This window comes from Pygoscelis adeliae, unplaced genomic scaffold (assembly GCF_000699105.1).
Source record: "Pygoscelis adeliae isolate BGI_AS28 unplaced genomic scaffold, ASM69910v1 Scaffold58, whole genome shotgun sequence".
NCBI classification, from domain to species: domain Eukaryota; kingdom Metazoa; phylum Chordata; class Aves; order Sphenisciformes; family Spheniscidae; genus Pygoscelis; species Pygoscelis adeliae.
In genome coordinates this window covers 340,033-345,106 of record NW_008825564.1, presented here as the reverse complement: position 1 = coordinate 345,106, position 5,074 = coordinate 340,033, and the positions used below count along the sequence as shown (strand labels likewise).

At 46.7% G+C, this 5,074-nt stretch overlaps 1 protein-coding gene across 1 annotated transcript in view; it reads left to right on the top strand.

Moving 5' to 3' along the window:
• Window positions 1-5,074, top strand: part of LSM5 (LSM5 homolog, U6 small nuclear RNA associated (S. cerevisiae)) — a 23,954-nt gene that overhangs the window by 7,158 nt on the left and 11,722 nt on the right. The window lies entirely within an intron of this gene.

Sequence of the window (5,074 nt, the reverse complement as noted above, 5' to 3'; positions counted from 1 at the left end):
CCCCCGCCCGCCTGCCATAAACGTTGCTCCTCCCCTCAGCCTGCTTCTGTTTTTTGGGACGTGGATGCATCCTCACTGGTTCAAAGAACCTTTTCTTGCTCGTCCCACATGTACGTGGGCACTTGCCTCGCTTCGCCGGGTCCTCCTTCCACCAAGAGTGCTTAGCGTCAGAGTCTCTAGCTGCTCACCGAGTTGTGGGCCAGCCACAGGGGTCTCTGCTTTTATAGGGCCCCAAAATAGAAGGCGGTGAGGTGGCTGGTGACATCAGGATTTCCTGTGCTGTGGCTCTGACGGTGGACCATGTGTGGTAGCCCACGATGGTGGCTCAAACATGGCTGGGTTGCACGTGGCGGGCCTATGGCCTGAAAGATGCCCCAATTTTGATGGAGGAGGAGAGGGGGTAGTGCTTTCCAGGGGGCCATATTGCTTACCAGAGAGAAAGGCTGCCCCTTGGGCATCGGGACTGTCTTCCACCTGCCCTTGTGTGCTCTGGTCTCCATCCCCCTCCTCATGCCAGGCCTGGGGTCCCCTCAATGGGACAGTGGCCACAGTGTCCTGGGAGGGTCGTTGGGTCTCCATTACCCTCCAGTCGCCCGGCTTCCTGAACTGGCAGGCAGTGCCCGCGCACTCGGCAGTAGGAGAGAGGGGCAGAGGAGAGGAGGCTGGGCGTCCTCCGGACTGCTGCCCAGGGGCGACGGGAGGAGTCCATTGTAGGGCCACCGAGGTCCATTGGGCCTGAAGGTGGGGTTTTCAGTGAGGACAGGAAGGCCCATGGGGGTTGCTGTCCATGGCTATTTCTTGTCTCTGCCAGGACAGGCTAGAAGTGTTTCCCTTTAAAGAAAAGATGCCTCCAGGAAGGCTGCCCATGGAACCTACTGAAGAGAGCCACTTCAGTATTTCCCTCTTGGAAGCAAGTGCTACAATCGAGGATGCAGGAGAGCTGGAAATGTAGGCAGTTCTCAAAAGAGCTGGTAAAGAGAGCAGACTGAACTGACTCGTTGCTTAGACGCCTCCTAATTCTGCAAACAAAGTCAAGCCTAACTTGCCAACAATTCTTCTGCTTGGAGACATTCCCCTCAAGCCCTCATACGCCCTCTAGGCACGAGTTAAAAAGGCCACATGCACGGATTGCTCAGGCCACGTTACGTGCCCATTTCTGCAGATCGCAACAAGCATTACCTTCCGGAGCTCAAGGACTTGAAGCTCTCAAATGACAGGAGGAGCACACACACAATTCAGGAAGGGAAGAAGTCTCAAAGGGCATTCTTCCCTCTCAAAGGTCATATTCAGGCTTTTCTCCAAAACTCAGGTATCGGCTCTTTCATTCCCGATCTTAAGTTTCCTTCGCATGCCAGGAAGAAAATCTATGGTCAGGCAAGACAGGGGGATTGGTCTTCAAACACACTCCACACCAAAACATACCCACACGGACAGGCAACTCGGACACTCCTTTGGAGAAAGCAAACGTCACATTTACATTAAAAAGTTGAAGTACTTTGAAGATCCTTAGGACAAACCTTGGGATTCCGCGGGAGTATGCCCTTTTGGTATTTCCAATAATCCACTCCCATGTCTGTGACACCGAGTTTGAAATGTCATTCTCCCTCCACTGGCGTACAGAGGAGCGGGTCAAGATCAGCTGCCGTTACTTTACAGAGCAAGGATCCCAAGCCAACAGAAGTGACCGGCAACGTGAGCAGTCCATGACGCACACAGCGCTTTCCCCACTACCCACACTTTATTTTTTTTCCACAACACAGTCAGAAATGTGTATGTTTAAGAGAGTCAAGAGCAATTTGGAATATATTCAAGCCCTGGAGAGGATACGTGGGACAATGGTCACCCGCTGCATAAGGTCAGAGGCGATCTGCAGAACTGCTCAGGACCCCGAGTGCAAAAAAGCTGGGCCCTGCCCCAAGTGAAGTGAGATTATGTATGGCCTGACTGGTGGTGACACAGGGCCTGAGCTTACTCGGATGCAATAGCCTCAAAGCCTCCTAGCAGCAAGAGGAGATGGGGATTCTTGTGCCAGGTCAGGCAGTACAGTAGTAAAGGGACCATCCAGGTCCTCAGCAGCCAGCCGGGGGGCTTACAGGGACTTGTGCGTACCTCTCCTGCCTGCAAGTTTTTCCATTTCTGTGGCGGGCTTCTCTAGTATCAATTTATGCGCAAATGCTTTCACAACTGAGTTGAAGACTTTCTCTCACACTCAGATTGTTTCCCTCTGTTCACACTCAAATTTCCTGGGCCATTTAGAGCACATTTTTTCATTGGAGAAGGATGCAGGGCATTCTCAGTTCAGTTAGCAGTGTAATATCTTTAGAGTACTTCTCCCCAGGTGCACGTTAGCAGCAAACCCTCTTTTGGGAGGTCTAAAAAGTAGGACGTGCTTGTGGGCTAGAGCTATTACATCTGAGACAGTATGAAGGCAATGACAAGATATTGTGAAAACCCTTTTTTCTCTATGTTTTTTCTGTAAATCATGTTGAGACACCCAGGCTTGTTGCGGCATACAAAGGTTTTAAATTAAACTATTCAGACAGAAATCAACAGACTTGCCTTTTTCTTTAACTCTGTGTTAAAGTTTTTCTGTGTTCTCATAACTGGAAACTGTCTATCCACAGGGAGGAAGAATACTTGTTGTGTAATGAGGAGCTGAAAAGTGAAAACAATCTGAGAAGACAAATGGGGAATTTAATCTAAAATCAGACATGTTATGCCTGTAGAGCTTTTTTTTGGCTCAACTGTTTCTAATCTCACAGTTTCTGGCTCTGGATTTCATTGTTTATTGTATCAATGTTTATAGTGTTTTCCAATTATTTTTTTTTTTTAGTCATTTCCTCATTTTTCCCCTACACATTTTTAAATTTAAAGTGCTAGAGAAACTAAATAAGCCAATCCACTCAAGAACTCTAACTCTTATTCACTTAGAGGCTTGTAAGTCATAAAAAGGCTATAAAGAAAAGAAATAATGGTTAGCACTTTTTTTGTGGGATCACAGTGAACCCAATTCCAGAATTTGTTTCAGGCAAGAAAAACTTTCCTCCATAGGGCTTAATTCACTTCTGTCCTGTAGAGCCTGAGAATCGCGTGGAAGCTCCTCCCAAATCGAAATCGTTTGTTTTATTTACATAGACAAAAGTATGAGCAACTACATATGACAAAGGGCTGTGTTTCCTGTTGCTATTTCTTTAGACCACTCCTCTTATCGCTACCTGGGCTCCTAATTAAATGTTTTAGTAGTTTCATTTCAGATGAATAAAAATAATGTTAAATTCCTCTTATGACAGGCAGGCTAGCTGTATGACGTCTCGACCTTAAGCTCCCCAAATTCACTCTGACTTACTGCCATTTGAAAGCTGCTTTGGAACTTTGCTTTTCTGCAATTAGTAGTTTCTCGTATGCAATCTGCAGCGCGTCTGCAGACGGTTCATATCCACTTGTTCTCGTGCCAGCACTGTCTTTTAGATTAAATGGTTGGTTTTTTCCTCCTCATTTTTCACTTTCTGACAGTCTCCGTGTCAGGCTGCGTGTGATGCAGTGGTTCAACAAATAGTCCAAACATCATGAGCAAACATGGCAAGCAAAAAGAGAAGTCCCAGACTGCCACTTTCAAGAGGCTCTTTTTCACCCCCTTGCTGGTCTTCTCCTTGTGCCCATGTAGCTGTCTTCTGCAGGTGTCTGCTCAGCAAACAGAACCCATGAACCAATCGGCCCAAAACCAACCTGCCAAAACAAGGCTTACTTTTTGGCAGCCTCATTTTGTTAGCCTGCCTAGCCAAGCTCTTCCAAGTCCTCCTCCTCCTCCTCCTCAAAACCAGACTGCCCAAGGACTGTCTCATGCATTCCTGAAGGGATGCATCTGAATCCGTTTTTCTGAAAGGTGGATCAGAATTTTTATACATCGATAAATATGTTGTTATTATTAGGCTATAGGACTAGGTTTGTTGCCCCCTTCCCCACAGATCACAGCACTTTGGTGACTTGCCCAGATTATAGCTACTCTATTTCTTGTACCGAGAAAGTACATCTATCATTTACTCTGACAAAAGATGCAGGTCAGTCAGGCGTGCTCCATCTTCAGTGAATGCACGTCGGACTCGGTCTACTTTAGTTTCATGTTGTTGATGAATTCTTTCCTTCACAAAGTCTCTAGAGCCTACCATACTACTGATGTCAAACCCATTGGGCTATAGCTGTGCAGCTCCCTGCCTCCAGTTCTTTTAGGAAACGTTTTCTGTAGTTCAGTAACAAATCTGCTAAGTCAGAAGTAGAAGATGTCGAAAGTTCTTGCTCTGAGGGAGGGCTTCAGTTTCATGGGTCAGTTCTTTCTAAATTTGAAACACGTTCCCTGACTCCTTTGATCCAGCCTACTGAACGCAGTGCTTGCTTCCTCATCCCATCTTTACATTCATGCTCGACATCATCATTTTTGTTGAAAAAGGAGACAAAGGATTTGTTTGAAGATAATCTGCATATGACTCAAAACAAGAAATCTCCCCGTCTGCCTCCTGACCTCCCTCCCGTTCTTTTTGTATTTATGAGGCTGAAGACTGCTCTAGTTAGATTTCCCTTAGGACGGAAGCCTGGCTGTTTGTAGTTGTAACAACTGTCATTCTGTTGTCCCAAATGTGGGCTCGTTGCCCGGTGTGCAATGCCAATTCACACACCGAGACGAGGTGTTCCATTTCTTTATTCTAGTTTGCGCAAAGTAGGGAGCTAAGCGGTAGCCCACAAAAGACTAGCTCTCCGATTATCAAAACCTTTCACTATTTATAGTCTCTGTCAAATGGTCTTCTTGCCTCTTATGCTAATTAGTTCGCATGCTCAGTCCTTCTCCGCATTTGAGTCAGAGGGTTTCTTGAGTCGGTGGGCTGTGAGTCAGTGGTTGTGATCTCCCCCTGCCGGAATTCCCTCTTCTTCACCTTTAGCTTCATGTTTCAACCACTGGTGCTCAGTTCCTGCAGCTGTCTTGGTAAATTGGTTATTTCAGGCTTTGATCGCCACCATCCATTCTTTGAGGTTTCACTTGACAGAGATTTCTTCGCTTGACAGAGATTTCTTCGCTTGACAG